The sequence below is a fragment of the Equus caballus genome, chromosome 5 (assembly GCF_041296265.1).
Source record: "Equus caballus isolate H_3958 breed thoroughbred chromosome 5, TB-T2T, whole genome shotgun sequence".
NCBI classification, from domain to species: Eukaryota; Metazoa; Chordata; class Mammalia; order Perissodactyla; family Equidae; genus Equus; species Equus caballus.
In genome coordinates, this window is record NC_091688.1 from 11,614,337 (window position 1) to 11,632,592 (window position 18,256).

The following is an 18,256-nucleotide window of genomic DNA, read 5'->3' on the forward strand; positions in this document are numbered from 1 at the left end:
AAGGCCTGAGAATGGAGCAGTGGGACCGGGTTGTGGGTCATATTAAGGATTAGAAAAAAGAGAAAAACATGAAAACAAAGGAACCAGAGTGGGAGTGAGGTTGTTTTCACTGTTCAATAAGGGCACAGCATCCAGTGAAATCAAGTCACAGTAGCACACTTGTTAATTTTGTCATTTTTACAGAAACACCACTTATAAAACTGGACACTAATGTATAAGAAGGGAAAAAGTTATCATTGCTGTTTATCAAATTATAGAGGATGCTCTTTAAAAAACAATAGACAAAGTTAATTTTAAGGTTGCAAGTTAGATTGAGTGTAGTCCAATAACTATTATGCTTAGTTATTACTTTTCTTAATTTCATTCAGTTTATGGAATATTTTTTCAAAGTTTTTGTGACTGGTAGCTGGATAGTGGGAAATGTGGCACAGCCGAGTTTGCGGCAGCCAGAGCTTAGGGACTGGTCGCCAGGTAAGCAGTAAAGGGTCAGAGAAAGGGAGAGGACAGGATCATGTACAGCAGGCCCCTTGTCCTTGGGGGACACCTTCCAAGACCCCCAGTGGATGCCTGAAACTGAGGATAAGACCGGACCCTATACGTACGGTGTTTTCCTATACATACACATCTATGATAGAGTTTAATTTATAAATTAGGCACAATAAGAGATTAACAACAATAACTAATAATAAAATGGAACAATTGTAACAATATACTGTAATAAAAGTTACCAGAGATCTTAGCAACCTCAGCATATGATCTTTTCCCTTTCCATGTTAAGTCGAGAACTTTCACATTTTCACTTAAAGGAGGTACCTTTACGACTTCTCTTTGGCATATCCAAACTGCCAGCATCACTGCTCTTGCACTTTGGGGCATTATTAAGGAAAGTAAGGGCTACTTGAACACAAGCACTGTGATACCGCGACAGCTGATCTGACAACCCAGACGGCTACTGAGTGACTAACAGGCAGGTGGCGCATACAGCATGGACACCCTGGACAAAGGGATGGTTCACATCCTGGGTGGGACAGAACGAGATGGTGCAAGATTTCATCATGCTATTCAGAACAGCATGGTATTTAAAACTTCTTTAAAACTTGTTGTTTCTGGAATTTACCATTTAATATTTTTGGACCACAAGTTAACCGAAACTGCAGAAAGTGAAACCACGGATAGGGGGGAATACTGTGTGTAATAGTCGGCTTGGGCCGCCATGGCAAATCTCTGGAGGCTGGGCGGCTGAAACAACGGAAGTTTATTTTCTCACAGTTCTGGGGGCTGGAAGTCCAAGATCAAGGTTCCAGCTGACTTGGTTTTTGGCAAGAGCCCTCTTCCTGGTTGCCTTCTTGCTGTGTTCTCACATGGCTGTTCCTTATTGCTTGTGTCGGGGGGAAGGTGGGGAGGGAAGAAGGGAGAGAGAAAGAGAGCACACTAGCTCCCTGGGGTCTCTTCTTGTAAGGACACTAATCTTATGGGATCAGGGCCCCACCCTTATGACCTCATTTAACCTTAATTACTTCCTTGGAGGCCCCCATCTCCAAATACAGCCACATTGGGGGTGAGAGCTTCAACATGCAAACTTTGGGGGGACGCAAAGATTTAATCCATAAAATATAGGAAGAAAGATGGGGTTTCTACCTGAAACAGAATGTAGAAAAGTTTTACTGCAAACTAAACAATAAATTGGCTCTGAGATTCCTGGCAAAGAAGGCAAAAAGAGAAACATAATAGGCAGTGTGAATTTAAGTCAGTGGATTATCTCTTAAACCTTAGTCTTATTGTGTGTTTGTGTTTGTCAAAGTGGTTTCAGACATTGACCAGTAAGGGCGGGGGGCAGGGTGGGATGTATTTCGGGGCTAGAAAGTCTGCTGCACTTCATATCACACTGTAGACTGTTTTTCTACATAGAAGGCTGATTTCAAACACTGCTTATACCCCTTGGAGCCTGGGTGGAAGACATCAGGAAGCACAAGTTCTGGACTGGAGTTGGGTTTATTGACACTGGAGTCAAGAATTGGGCTCTTTGAATCGTCAATGCACATGCAGGAATAAAAGAGAACAAGTGGAAAAGCCACAAATCCTGAAAGCAGATTATTTCAAATCTGAAGGGGATTTGTAACCCCTGCTGCTGATTCAGGTTAATAACATACTTCTTACCAAAAGTGCTGAAGAAGATCATTTACATTAATTCTTTTGTATTTAAGTGAATTTAAAATGATTTTATCCTAAAAATTACCAATATCTATGAATAACTGGAGGCAACTTATTGGTCACAAGCTAAGGCTGGCATTTTTATTCGAGCTGCTCTGAGTGGGTCAATATAATGCACACAGTGCAAAGGGTCACGACATCATTTGCATGATGACTGCATAGATAACGTTTAGTTGGTGAGTGGTTTGTGCCGTTCTTCAATTCTTTTTGTTTTTTTAATCACTCCATCCTATCTTTAATTAAGTACAAAGACCCTCCAGTCATGTCACCAAGGGATCATTTCACCCACTGCCCTGTTTGGCGGCCAGTCTCTCGTCTTTCTCTTAGGCAATGGTGAGGAGGATCCCTTTTCCTTGGGGAAGAGAAATCCGTGCTTTGTTGTCTTTGCCAATAAAAAAATGTTGGAGAGTTGGGTGGCGAAGCTGTTGCCTGTGGCATCTTTCACATGAACTACCTCAAAAGAACCAGGATGGTGGGCCGGCCCAGTGGTGTAGTGGTTAAGTTCATGCGCTCCACTTTGGTGGCCCAGGGTTTGTGGGTTCAGATCCTGGGTGCAGAACTACACACTACTCATCAAGCCATGCTGTGGTGGCGTCCCATATACAAAATAGAGGAAGATTGGCACAGATGTCAGTTCAGCAACAATCCTCCTCAAGCTAAAAGCGGAAGATTGGCAACAGATGTTAGCTCAAGGCCAATCCTCCTCACCAAAGAAAGAAAAGAAGAAAAAGAACCAGGATATCTCTCTGTTGGTGATCACACCAATTCTTCCAAGGTCAGCACCTCCAGTCACCATATACAGGTTACCAGTGTTAAACTTGATGAAATCAGTAATCTTGCCAGTTTCCAGATCAATCTGAATCACATCATTCACTTTGATGAGAAATCAGGGTAGTGGTTGGTGTGAGCATCATGGGTCATCCGATGAGGGATTCCTTTTGTGCCCACAAAGATCTGCCTAACTTTGCATAACTTGTACTTGGCTTCCTCAGGTGTAATATGATGAATGGCAAGCGACCCTTGGTGTGGTGGATAAGACAAAAATCCTCTCCAGCCTTGTCAATGCTAGTGACATCTATTGAACCAGCAGGGTACGTTACATCAGTTCCAGCCTCGCAGTCAATCTTAACGAACTGCTGCATGCGAATCTTCTGTAGTTCTTCTCTTGTCAGAGCATACTTAAGTCTGTTCCTTAGAAAATGAGGGGAAGACGTTCTGTCAGCTTGTGGAGACTGGTAGATGGACAGGGAGCAGACACACTGGTCAGTTTATCAGCATCCAGTGCTTTGGAGCTGCTCCATGCTTCAGATGCTCCTCGGGACCACGAGCTGTGGCTGTGCTAGCCATGAAAAGAGCATTCTTCAATTTTTTTTAGCTTGTCTAAACTTTGAGACAAATTTGGTTCTTAAACCTACTTTGTTTTCTCAAAATTGCAGGAAGGGAAAAAATAATTCTGATCACTTAGATTCCTTCAAAATGACAAATTCAAGAATATCAATGTCTGAAAGCATAACCAGAAAAACAAGTATAATGTAAATGCAAAAATTTTATGCCTTCGTTCACCCTTTTGTTCATTCATAATTTTGCCAATTTTTATTGAGTACCATCTATATGCCAGGATATTTGTTAGACTCTGGGTAAAATGTGATCTCTTGGAACTTCCATGGCTATTAAAATGCAGTCCTGTGTGATGGCCGCCATCCTAGAGATACACACAAGTCTTACTGGACCGCTTGTGGGGGTCACCTTTCCTAGAGGAGAAAATTTGGGTTGGTTTCTGGAGAAAGTGGCATGTGAGCTAAAAGACGGATAGGAGCAAGCCATGGAAAGGGTGCGGTGTTCCAGAGGTGACATTATATGCATGGGAGCAGCTGGTTCAAAGGCAGAGATGCACAACTGAGTGATAACCGAGAGAGTGGCATGTGGTATGCGGCATGTAGAGTGAAAGTAGTGTGAATCAAGAGGAAAAGCTAAGATAGAACTTTGCATGCCATGCAAATTTGGCACTTTCTCCTAAAACCTTTGGAGGGTTTTAACAACTGGGTTGGGGCGATCAGATCTTTTTTTTGAATGACAGTGCCAGTAGGAGTATGGCAGACGGATTGAGGGTGGGATGCAAGAGCTGTAGTCTGAGATCAAGTTAGAAAACTATTGCAGTAACCCAGGAAAGAAGTGGTGAGGTCCCGAACTAGACTATTTCCCAAAGACATAAAAACAAATCTCCTCCACAATCCTGGGCCAGATGTTTTAAACAGTTATTTAGAAGAAAGCAGATAGCATCTGCTTGCAGGCAGGGTTAGTTAATTTCTCTCTTTCTCATTTAAAAAAATATAACCCGTCAATGTAATTTCGAAGCCATACGATATTTTAGAACTCTCTACGAAAAAAACAACAGATAAGCCATCCATGCTCACAAACATCAATGCCCTTCTCAGGCAACCCTATGCAGATTAACCAGAATCAAACCTGAACATTTTAATCGTAACATATGTTCTGTCATCTGCCAATGTGTTTTCAAGTCCATGCAGATATGACCGTATGCCACAATGAATGAATGACCTGGAAAGATCAAAGTTATTTGATCTGGTTCCATGATTTATAATTTCCAAATGAACATGAAGAGAAAATAGCAGGCATCAAACATCCATCTATGCTGGTACCAGGTCATACGCTGTAATTCTACCCGAGGACAAGTTTCCATGGTAAACAGGGTAGGCCTTGCCAAGACGTCACAGGTTTCCAAAAAGCAGCTCTGTCCCTCTTGGGAGAACTTTGTAACTGGAAAAGAAAATCTTCATGGATGAAATCTCCAGAAAAATAAAGTCGCAGACTGTATTTCTGCAGTAGGCCCTTTGCCAAACGTCGCATCAACAAGGATGCTGTCGGCAGTGACCCGTCCTATGGTAGAGGTGGCAAAATGCTCCCGCCAAACCCTGTTTTCATTTGCTCACAGCTTCCTAGGAAAAAAAAAAAAAATCTTACTTTGAGTTGAAACTTTCCACGTTTCATCCCAATCCAAAGGTGACTTAAAAAAAAATTTTTTTTGGAAAGTTGAGTTAAAGTCAAGTGAAATTTGTAAAGTTTAGTCATTTGGGGAGATATGTGTACACAAACATCTCGCTGGGTAACACCAAAAAATTACATTTTCGTTTCCCTTGTGACTTTTGGAAGACTAACTCCTTTTGGTTGTTTCTTTTGAAAGGATTTAACCCTGTCTATGTTATAGGGGCAGGAAACCAACCATTTTTTCAATTTACTCAAACAGGTTTTTGCCCGTGAAGAACTAATAAGACTACATATTAAATCCACTAGGAGTTTAAAAAAATTTAGAATGTCCCAACATATATTTGATAGAAAAAATATTGAAAAATAATGAGTTTAATTCAATTAAATTGAACCAATCTACTAAGTACCAGGCACGAAGTGAGGACTCAGTGTTTGAGGAATATAAAGCTGCAGAAGGAGGATCCTGGCCCCAAGGAACATATTATTTGGGAGTGGAGGTAAGATGAATATAAATGGCAATAATAGAAAGCAGAATACAATAAACGTGAAAGCAGCGGTATAAGCAAAATGATGTGGGACCACGGAAGTGGGAAAAGTTAATGCTGATCGGAGGATAGGAATAGTTTATTCTGGGTGTTGAGGGATTGAAGGCGGCAAAGATCAGTGAGTTGGGAAGGACATTTCAGACCTAGAGAACAGAGTGAGCACAGCCATTGAGATTAGAAGTGGGACTAGTCAAGGTGGCTGGGCTGTTGGATATGACAGAGGAAGGAGTAGAAAATAAAGTTAGGAAAAGTTGAAAAGTTAGGCTCAGAGTTTCTCCATGGGTACGTTATTTGTATTTCGGGGTGGATGGTTTTTGGTTATCTCAAGGAACGTATAGCCCTGATCCCAGCGTTCTAAAATCCAGCGGTGCTCCGTGTCATTTTGACCACTGGAAAGAATCCCCCGAACACTTTCAGATACCCCCTGCGGGGGGGAGGCAGCATCACCTCTGTAGAGAATGACTGAGGGGGTCTTGGATACCAAGGTTGGGGACAGTCCCTAGTTCTGTAGGTGATGGGTGTCAACTAAACCATTCTGGCCAGAGCCAGGGTGTAATCGGATTTGGGATTAAGGAACATGGTTTCTGGAGACTGAATCAGAGGAGGAGAAAATTGGGAAGTAGGGTACCAATTCAATCTATTGCAGTAGTCTAGGCAAGAGTCAATGTGGACGCGAACAAAACAATTTCATCACTTTTGTGCCTGAAAACGTTAATAGACATTATCAGTTCTCGAGCTCTTCCTCTTGCCATAGTACTGAAACTCCACAGCACTGCATTGCAGAACTCTTTGTGCTGGAGCTGCTTTCCTGTTTTTTTTCTTTCCCCAAATTAATATCATATGGTAAATTCAGTATTACAAAAACAAGATTTTTAGAGGGTGATCATAACACCCTTTCTACAACATGCTTCCTAATCCTAGAATAAACATTTGGAGGCGGGGAGCTCTATTTAAAAAACAAGACAAAAGGAATGCTCTCTGTTTCATTTTAGATAGTGTTTGGATTCTTTCACTTCTTGATTGTTTTTTTCTTTTTAAAAGGAAGGCTCTGTTGACAGTAGATTGAATAGTTTTGAATCCCAGATGTCAGTGCAGTGGAAACTCAAAGTGGATCGGCAGATGGAGTCTGTCAGGAGCACCGCTCATTGCCAAAACAGAAGACAGTGCCCAAGGCGAGGGAGGCGGGGAGGGAGCGCTCTGCTCTGTGCAGGAAATCCTCGAGACCGGGGGTGCGCAGAGAGCACCCGTCTGCACGTATCCGGAGGGTGGCCTGGCGCAACACAGCAGCTGTGATGGCATCTTGTAAGGCGTCCTTCTCTCCCAACTGCTGAAGTATTGCTGCCTTCTGGTTTGCTCAAGGAACTTTGGAAGGGACTACACTGACAGAAGATCAACCACAGACATGTCATGCTGAAATTTTCCTTAAAAAAAACCCTCTTCAGGGAACTTTCAGGTGGCTTTTTGTTTGAAACAAAATGGGATTTCAAGCACATTAAGCAACTGAAAACATGTACCACATCCACACAGAGGCCCGAGGACCTGAGAATGCAAAGTTGAATCTGATCCCGTTCTTTAGTGAGACTCTCCTTCTCCAAACCTCATCCTTTCAGCCAGGTTCCTGTTACTGGTTTCTAAAACTGGCTTGGGCCCCGCCTCAGATTTTCTGGGGCTATATTCCCTTCAGATCCTCTTGTGCAAAATTGTTAATTTTGCTCTTCATTGAGGACTATACTTAAAAAAATAATGATCACAATGTTTCTGATTTTCCTGCCACTCTCTATGTTATAAAGCAGTTTCATCTATATTAGCTCATTAAATCCTTGGAAGCTCAGAGGATTAGGGACTTACCCAAGGTCACAGAATGGAAAATCCAGAACTCAAGTCCAGGTCTTTTAACTCCAAGACCGTGTTGTTCCCTCTAAAGTTTGCTATTCAATGACCAGCACTTTGATCCATTGAACCGATGGTGAGGAGGGCCAGGACTTCCCAGCAGTAAGATCTCCCAGTTTTGACCTAGGGTCTGCTGCTTTGAATGATGAGGAGCCACTCCATCGGCAGTTTCTAGCACTGTCTTCTAGAGATTGTTATTGATGGTGCCAGCTTTCGTGGATCACGGTCCGCAGTGACAGGAGATGCCAGGGCTCCAGTTCCTGGTGGCCATTCCTCTTTATATTGTTGCTTGCAGTGACTCCCAGCGGCATTTTCTGCTGGCTGTGGTGACTCCCACCTGCTCCTGTCAACAGCTCTTGAAAGGCCGTCTGGGTCGTTTCAAAGTCTCTTGCTTCCTGGAATAGCTCCGTGGCAAGGAGACAGCACAGCGTCACAACGTCAGCACCACCTCTGAGGGCAGATCAAAGCTCTGGTGCTCCACAGTTCTTACTGGAACTTCTTCAGATTGGCCCCTGAAGTGACTTAGAGAAAGCAAGACTGTGTAAGGGTCCGTAACTTCACACTGCTAGCTTCCTGGATTTTGCTGGATTCTGAGACAGATTTGGGTCCACTAAGTCTCTGTTGGTTCAGAGTGAGTGCTTTGAGCTTCTTCTGTCAGAAGTCACACGTGTAGCCCGTAAAATTTCTCTCTTCATGTTCAGTCTTTCCTTATTGTGCGTTTCTATGAAACCAGCCCCAGAAACTGCCCTAGGTATCTCAAAATTCTCAAGCTCTTATGATTTTCTAACAGTGGCCCCGGGTTATGTAGAAACTCAAAATTATTTCCCATAACCACTGAGCAATAATAGTGAGGTAAGATTTATTTGGGGCTTGCCACAGGTGAAGACCTGTTCTAAGTGCTTTCTATTAACTTTTAAAATTCTCATAACACACCCTTGAGGAAAGTCCTGTTATAAGCTCCTTTTACAAACATGGAAAAGGAGGCTTATGATGTTAAAAAATCTGCTCAGGAGGTAATGAATGAGAGATCTGCCTCCTGGTCCTTTCTGAATTCCAGAAGTTTCTAGTGGATAAGAAGGCTACATTGCATTAAAAAATTTGAGTACATCCTCCATCCTCCTTGCAGAATGCCACATTTTCTCTGAGGGCAGACGTCTTTAAGCCTCATGTGGTCTGGGCAGAGTTAAGACTTCTGTGGCAGACACTTCCTTTCCTATCTAACAGCCATTCCTTGTTCTTCCTTGCCAGAGTCCCTGATTTTTGTTCAGGTAGCAATGTGCTGTGGAGCCCCAAGCGACTGGATCCTTGTTGGCTTCATTCAACCATAGCAATCCCATTCTCCTTTGCACGTTTAGTATAGGGGCAGTTTTGGGTGAGTCGGGGGATCTTTGAGGAGCTTCTCGACAAGATATTCCTCTCTGAGTGAAGACAGAGCCACCTGGAGAGAAAGCCCGTTTGCCCTCCTTCTCTTCCTGCTTTGGGTAATGTTGAGTGAAGAGGTGACATCTGGGGTCTGGAAGCTTGTGGCCATGAGATTATCAGCTTGAGATGGAAATCAATATCCTGTGTATGGCAAAAGGGGAAAATAAAAAAACAGTCTGGGTCTTTTTTAATGTTATGGAGTCCCCAAGTTAACCCTTGGACCACTTTTGAATTTCTCAGAAAGTTGATGGTAAATGTCCTTATATTTATGCCAATACTACTCAAAATGTGGGAAGTGTATGCGGGTCCACAAACCATTTGTTACTGCTCTGTGAGGAGATTAGGACAGAAATTGACAAAATGGGTTTAGCTACTTCTATAGTACTTTGACATTGCTGTTAAACCAGTGACAATAGACCTGTCTCATTGAACAAGATATTGACCAGTCCAGGATGGATTGGAAATTAAAACAACGATGCCAATAACAACAACAATGCCATAGATAATTTAGTTGAATTTTTTCTTACTATCAGCTAAGAGTATTCCTAACTTACAGACCTCTTAAGAAAAGAAGGTTGCATCCACGTGACTGATATGCTCTTGAATTTAAACAGATTTATTATGGCACACAGTAGAGACCTGGACGTAACAGGCCTTCTGCTTATAGGATGTCTTAATAATTGACCTAAAATGTGTCTTTCTGTTTGATCTGATTCTTCTGTGGTTGTCATGCTTCGAGGGAAAGCCAAACCACTCGAGCCATGCAGGGTGGCACAGACTAGCCACTTGCTGAATGCAGCACAAGTGTGAAGTTGGCAGCGTTCAGCTCAGCGCTCCCTCACATGGTCCTTCAGAGGCCCCCCCCGCCCAGCTAGCCCGTTATCCCTCCTGGCCTCTCCCCTGTTCTTGTTTTTGCTCTCAGCCTGACACCAATAATCTTTAATAAGCTTTATGGGGAATTTAGCCACTTAAGACTTTGAGGCTTTGGGAAAATCACTCACCTCTCTGAGTCTCAGTTTCCTTGTTTGTAAAACGAGGATAATGTGACACCTCATTAGGTAAATAGTAACAACGATACCTAACATTTATCGTGTGCTTCCTGTGTGCTTGGTACAATTTGAAGCCCTTTCTAAGTGTTACCCCATTTGATTCTCCTAATAACTTTCTGACGTATGTGCTACAATTTTATCTCCATTTCATGAATGAGGTCTGCGACAAGGTTACACAGCCGGGAGAGGAGCTCTGATCTGAACCTGACATGACCACTAGCGTCCTCCTGCTTGACCACCATACTGCAGTTCCCTATTGTAAGTGTACGAAATTATCAATATTACGTGATTAAAAAAACTTTGGATCAAAAAATAGTTTATCTAGTGATTTTGTCTGTGTGAACCAGCCATTCATATAATTGTGTATTCACATGATTAAATGTGTAGTAATGAGCCATTTCAGAGCACCAAGAAAGAAAAAAAAAAGGAATCATCTGGAACATCTGGCTTCTGGTTGGTTTCCTGTTCAGGAGTTCCTAAAAGCAAACTTAATTATAGTGTTGATCTTAGTAGATTAGAACATATGAACGGCTTGGAGTATATTGCCAACTGGACGAACCCCTTTCAGGTTGATCACGCAGCAGCCAGAGGCAGTGGAAAGATCTACTTAATTCCTTGGTAATCAGCCTGTTTGATGGAAAGCAGGGCTAATTCCAGGAACACACAAGACCAGGATCGGAGGAGCTGGCCTCCAGGGCTGGCTCTTTCACCACCTGGCTAAGTGACATCGGGCAAGTCACTTAACCCTTCCAAGTTTAAGCTTTCTTTGCAGTGAGGCTCAAATGAAATCATAGAGGCGTAAGTTGCTTGTAGACTGTAAAACTTTCTGAACAGAATTTTTCTGTTTTATATTTATATTAGTGCCTAACCCCGATATTGACACTGTGGTATATTTGGAAGAAGTAGCGTGCTTTAATGAAAATTCCACTGTCTCAGAGACAAGTGATCTGGGTTCCAGTCTTGCTCCATCTCCAGCCTGTTGCAGCAATGTTTTCTTACGTGACAAATGAGGGATGTATGTGGAATGAGGGTTTCTTTTTTTTTTTTTTGGTGAGGAAGATTGGCTTTGAGCTAACATCTGTTGCCAATCTTCCTCTTTTTGCTTGAGGAAGATTGTTGCTGAGCTAATATCTGTGGCAATCTTCCTCTATTTTGTATGTGGGATGCCGTCATAGCATGGCTTGATGAGTGGTGTGTAGGTCCATGCCCGGGATCTGAACCAGTGAATCCTGTGCCGCAAAAGCAGAGCACGTGAACTTAACCACTATGCCACCAGGCCAGCCCTTGGGAGGGTTTCTAAATGATCTCTAGGCCTCTGTGCCATTTGACCATCAAAAATACTGAGATATTGGGGCTGGCCCCCTGGCTGGTGGTTAAGTTCGTGTGCTGTGCTCTGGTGACCCAGGGTTCGCTAGTTTGGATCCTTGGCGCAGACCCACACATCACTCATCAAGCCATCTGTGGCAGCACCCCACATAGAAGAACTGGAATGACTTACAACTAGGATATACAACTATGTACTGGGGCTTTGGGGAGAAAAAACAAAAGAGGAAGATTGGCAACAGATGCCAGCTCAGGGCCACTCTTCCATAAAAAAACAACGGAGATATTTTCTTCAGGTACTTATTAACAGATTACTACTGTTACATTTCCACATAGCTGAAGCACATCTTCAAAGGACACCAGAAACTGTTCTTTTGACGTGCAAAAACAGACTGTACAGCCTTGGATCAAGAGGGCATCACGTGGACACAGCCAGATGTGGTCTGCGAGGGAAGAAGCTTGTATTTGTGTTTGGAGAGCACCCCGGGTACGTCACTGGAGTGGACCCTGCATGAGCACAGTGTTGCAGAGGGATTTTCTAATCCCGGGATGCAGCTAAGGTTAGCAATAGCAGTTCTGCTTAGAATATCAGAGCTACAAAGTTCGATGTGGAGAATGAGGAGACTGAGGGTCAGGAAGGACACATATTTGCCTGAGGCTGCACAGATAATCAACAGGAAGCTGGCTGGAGCCCAGCTCACCTAATTCCCAGGCCAGGGCTCTTTCTCTTGGTCCATGCAACTTTATTTACAAAGATGACATTATTAAAATTATCCTGAGGAATTGCTCAAAGAAAGCATCATGAAACACCGAAAGAATACAAAACCTCTGAAGCACTGAGATGATTTATCTATTTTTCATTCACCTCATATAAGACAAGTGGATATTTTAGCAATGCATTTTTTAAACCAACATGTACCATGCATACATAATTCAGGAGCATCCTTCTGAGAGTTATATATAATTGCAAAGATAATATTGCCATATCAAGCTGATGAAAGTCTATATTTGAAAGAGTTCTCTTTTTGATGTTGTTTCACAGGCATCTGAGGCAGTTCTCTGAAAGAACTCTTCTATTTTGTGTGGAGCATAACGTAAACACTTACCCCCGACCAACCAGAAGGAAATACATGGTGGTGAAAAACCATCGCCAGGGAATGGCCTAGACAGAGCAAGACCTGGGGGTCATGGTGGATGATTAGCCAAATATAAACCTACAATAGTTTATTGTAAAAGCAAATATTCTACTTGGACGTTTCAAATGGGGAAAGCTGTATTGGAGCCAGAATTATAGTAATTTTCCTATTATCCTCAGTGTTTGCCAGTCCTTTAATTTAGCACTGAGTCTTCTTTTGTACTTCTCTTCAAGGAAATTGGATAAATGGCATAGAGACAGTAGAAAACAAGGAGTTCAGTGATTAAAATGCAAAGACGAAAACCTTTCAGTCATGTGCTACTTTATTATAGAAGATGTTATTAGCTACTAGAAGACCGAGAAGGTCAGATGAGATAGCAGAAAAAATGTCTACAGTCACGCACCACATAACGACGTTCCGGTCAACGATAGACTGCATATACGATGGTGGTCCCATAAGATTAGCACTATGTAGCCCGGGTGTGTAACAGACTACACCATCTAGGTTTGCGTAAGTACACACTATGATGTTCACGTAAAGATGAGTTTCTCAGACCATATCCTGTTGTTAAGCAACGTGTGAGTGTAATTACAAGATTCATTGAGATTAGATGGCATATGAATAGCTAACATTTTTTGGGTCCTTATTATTTGTCAGGCACTGTGCTAAGTGCTATTCATGAACAATCTTATTTTATACTCATAAAAACATAGATGGTAGCTACTATTATTATTTGCATTTAATAGATAAGGAAAGTGAGGCTGAGAGATATTCAGTAACCTCTCCAAGATAACACAGCTGGAAAGAAGATGGGAAGATACTGTGGTTACCACCCAACAGATATTCTCTCTTTTATTTTGCAAAGAGAACCCCAATATTTTTCATCATGGGGGGCAGGTTCTCTTCAGCCCCAGGGGTGATTTTTCATTGGTCTAGTTCAATCATGGGGATGTTCTTACCCTTGCCAAGTAATTGGTTCAGGCGTGAGAATGAAACACAATTTTGGTCAATGTGATAGGAGAGGAAATCCAGGTGGGGCCTCTGGAAAGCTTATCCTTGTTGTTAAAATGACACTTTGCACTTTCCCTGCCTTGGGATGCTCTGGTGTGAGGCTGTGGTACACGGAGCACGTGAAGACATGAAGCAAATGTGAAGGGAGAAAACCAAAGGACAAAGGTGACATAATGCAGATGGCAGAGTGAAGGGATGGGAAGGCCCTGCTGAAGCGACCAATCCTAATGCCACCCTATCTCAGAACTTATTAGGAGAGAAAGTAAATATTCTTACCCCCTACGCCACTTTTGGCTGGTTTTTCAGCTACTTGTTGCTGAATGCATCCTCATTAATAAAGTGAAAACGCTAGCATTTAGACTCGTGTCTATCGGATACCAGAGTCTATGTTCTTAACCACTACAGGAAAGTGAGGGAGACAAACAAGAATGTGTCTATAAAAGCAAAGAGCAGCCCAGGGCAATGAATGGGTTGGCTCAAGCAGAATAATAAACCTAACTGTGTTGTTAGGGAGAACAATGGTGTTTAAAAGAAATTAGGGAGAAAAATGGCTTGAGAGTGGCTTGGGGTTATGGGAAGTGGAAAAAGAGTCTTGTAATTTCATGTTATTTGTAGACATTTTTTCCATTCACTGGCCAGTGATTCAGCTCTCCACTTGTCCAGGCTCATGCAAATACGACATGTGAGGCATCTTCCAAAGATAAGTGATGCTGGGGGGAGCAGTATGCAAGCTGAACTGTACAATGGTCAAGCCATTCGGGTTATATGTGAATACTCTTTAAACTCCTATCTTAGGTGACATTGCTGGGATCAGGTTAGGGTGTGGCACCTCCAGGCCTGGGCTGGGTGAGCGGGACTTATCCTGGGTTAGGGGTATTCAAAGTGTGGTCCATGAACCTCTGTGGGTCCTTGAATCCCATTTAGGATCTCCACAAGGTCAAAACTATTTTCATAATAATATTAATATTATTTTCTTATTTCTTTTCTTATTCTCAATGTCTTGTGACTGAATAGTGGAGTTTTTAATTACTACATGAAATGTGCTATCACAAAGATTCAAAGTGGAAGCAGATATAAGAATTCACCTGTCTTCTGTTAAACTAGATATTACAAATTTTGCAAATATATGAAACAGTGATGCTCTTTGTACCATTTCTTTTTGTTTTGGAAAATGTAGTTTTTAAAAATAAAAACTTGCTATTTATCTTAACATGTAATGAGTTTACTATTGTCATTTAAACATAAGTAAGTAAATATTTAAGAAATTCTCAGTTTTAATTTCTTTTTTTTTTGTTTTTTTGAGGAAGATTAGCCCTGAGCTAACATCTGCCGCCAATCTTCTTCTTTCTCCTGAGGCAGACTGGCCCTGAGCTAACAACCATGCCCATCTTCCTCTATTTTATGTGGCACGCCTGCCACAGCATGGCTTGACAAGCAGTGCATAAATCCACACCTGGGATCCAGACTGGGGAGCCCTGGGGCGGCTGAAGCAGAACATGTGAACTTAACCTCAGCACCACTGAGCCAGCCCCACAGTTTTAATTTCTAATGTGAAAAGTATCAATAGTTAAAACTCATGTAAAATTTCCTTGGGGTCCTCAATAATTTTTAAGAGTATAAAAGAGCCCTTAGGCCAAGAAATTTGAGGTCTTTTGCTCTAGACTTTTATGCTTAATGCTAATGGAGAAGAGAGAGTTGTAAGAGAGAGAGCCTAACATGAAGAAAAGTCTAAATTGAAAACCAGGCTCAAACTTATTATTCAGATTGAAGGAGCTGGGTAAAGAAGGAAAAGAAGCTGAAAGGCAGGCACTAAAGAAACCCCGGAAAAGTGGGAGGTTCTAAGCTGGTTAATGGGGGGTGGTGGTAGAGAAGTGAAAGGAGAGGTGCAGGAGTTTTTCTCAAAGGAAGCTGGTGGTCTCCAGTTGTTTGAGGGGGGCCATGGAAGCACTTCAGCATGCTGAGTCTGTTTGAACAGGAATTATGGATCAAAAACAGAAAATAAATCCCTCTGAAAAAATTCATGATTCCTGGAGTTGTAAGTATTGCTCAAAAGATATGATGGGGGGCCAGCCCTGTGGCCAAGTGGTTAAGTTTACGTGCTCCACTTTGGCGGCCCAGGGTTTCGCTGGTTCAGATCCTGGGCGTGGACGCGACACTGCTCGTCAGGCCATGCTGAGGTAACATCCCACATGCCACAACTAGAAGGACCCACAACTAAAGATATACAACTATGTACTGGGGGGATTTGGGGAGAAAAAGCAAAAAAAAAAAAAAAAAGCAAAAAAAAGAAGATTGGCTACAGTTGTTAGCTCAGGTGCCAATCTTTAAAAAAAAAGACATGATGGATTTAAGTTATATAACTTGTCTATGACAGGTCATAGAGACGTGAGGATTAAAAACTTTTGGTCCTAATTTTGGCTATTTGAATAAATTAAAGGTCTGGTTTTATTTCAATTCACTAGAAGCTTGCCAACAGCATTGGATGCTTTAGGTAGAGTTTCTTCTTGTACTAAATGGCCAAATGACGCCTCTTTACAGAAAACTTTCCTGTTAAAGGACTTCCTTTTACTCTTTACTGAATTGTTTTCAAAGCAAGTGTAGCCATTCCCTTACTTTTGATCACTGGGCACACAAAAACCTTCTGAAAATGAATGATTGGCAGGGAACTCCTAAACGGAAATAATAGTATATAAATGATCAGGGCCTCACAGTTGGCAGAAGAAAATGCGAAACCTCTCTGGAGGGACACTTCTTCAACACAGGGTACACAAGATTTCCATAGACAAAGCCACAAGGAAGGTAAGCTTACATTCCAAAATTATAAAACATGAGAGAAACAATTCTTTATGAGTGACAGTGCCTCAACTGATACAACAATCAACTGGAAGCTATCAAATACTTATGCATAAAGTGGCAAAGAAGAGGAAATAAAAATATAAAGCAAAGAGGATTCTGAAAAAGAACAGGTACATTTAAAAATAATTAAATAAAACTTAGAAATGGAAATGTGTAGACATTGAAATTTGGATAGGTTAAAAATGCTAGATATGGCTAAAAAGAGAATTAGTATACTAGAAGATGAATCTGAGAAAATTATCTGGAATGCACTGAAAAGAAAGAAAATGTTAGAAAATATGAATTGTCAAGAGACAGTGAGGCTATAAGAAGGTGAAACATGCATCCACTAGGAGTTTCAGTAAGAAACAATAAGGAGAATGGTGGAGAAGTACTATTCAAGGATAAAGTAGCTGAGAATTTTTTTCAGCATTGATTAAAAAAATGAGTCCTAAGTCTCAACAAGCACAGCAAAGTTCTCGGCAGAATAAAAAAATTAAATCCACATCTAGATGCATCTTAGTGAAACTACAGAACACCAAAGACAAAAAGAATATAATAAAAGCAACTTTAGAAAAAAGACAAATTAACAAGAAAGGAATGGCTGGAGACCTCTCAATAGGCAATAAAAGAAGTCACAAGACAGTGTAAAAATATCCTCCAAGTGTTAAGAAAAAATAAATATTGACCTTACTTCTATAGCCAGCTAAACTCTGTTTTAATACTAAAGTCTCCTTTACCCCCAAAACAACATTTTCAGACAAAATAAAACTGAAAGAATTTAGCACAAAACAACCTTGATGACAAAACTACTGAAGGATGTAATTCGGGAGGACGAAAATTAAACTGAGAGGGAAAGTGTGAGAAGGAGTGGTGAGAAAAGGAGCTGCTGTTTTTCCTCTTACTGCTGCTGGGTGTCCAGCGCCTTCCATCGGATCAGGGGTAGAGTCTGAGCGTGGAGATGAGGTACGGAGACGTTGTTGTTGCTGCCTGTTTGCTTCTCTGTGTATATCACAGTTTTCCATAGGATCAGTATTGCAAATAGCGATTAGGTTCCTGGGCTGGCCTTTAAAAGTCTACTGAGCTGAAGTGCTACTAACACATAAAACCATCTGATGAAAGAAGTACTTGAGTCCAGAAAACATTAAGCAAAGGGATCAAAGGATTCCTAAATTACCAAGTCCAAAGTCCTGGGGTGGTGGCAGTGGCAGTCACGCGGAAATGAGCAGGCAACACATGAATGTCAAGTTCCTAAGGGAAATTCTAGATACTTCCTCTGAAGAAACATGCATTCTTCCCCTGGATTCTGATTAGACCTTGCTTTTTCTTCAGTGGTTACTGACAATAAAATCAGAAGAACAAGAACCTTGGAAAAAATATGACCAAAGAGGATAGGATTGCCAGCAGCCTTTGGATTTCACAGAAAGAGCCCTTTTAGGCAATGCTTTAGTGTAAGTGCCCAGCTGAGTTGCCTGAAACATTTAGTGTCCAATCTTTTTTCTGGAAATAAATTCACTGGCAGATGATGATTAGATGATTATGCAGATAGGCAAAGCCCAGAAATCCTCTGGATGGAAGGAATGCCTGAGCCCAGCAGTTGGGCGTGGAAGGTCAGGAGAAGGGTGAGGAAACAACGACAGGTGCTCTTGGTTGGCGCCAATGGTCTGCTGCAGACTGTCTCGCAAACATTCACGAGGTTGGCCCGTGCTGGGGTGGAGCCCAGAGTCAGGGCAGGTGCCGTGTAAAGGGAAATCCCCGGGCAGCCGAAAATGGAGAGAGTCTAGGAAAGAGGGAGCCAAGCAGGGAAAATTAAAGTTAACTTGTACCC

General features: G+C 41.9%; 1 pseudogene; it reads right to left on the bottom strand.

Annotated features, from left to right (window-relative positions):
• Positions 1–2,345: 2,345 nt before the first annotated feature.
• Positions 2,346–3,698, bottom strand: LOC100061952 (small ribosomal subunit protein eS4, X isoform-like; annotated as a pseudogene).
• Between the last annotated feature and the right edge of the window lie 14,558 nt (positions 3,699–18,256).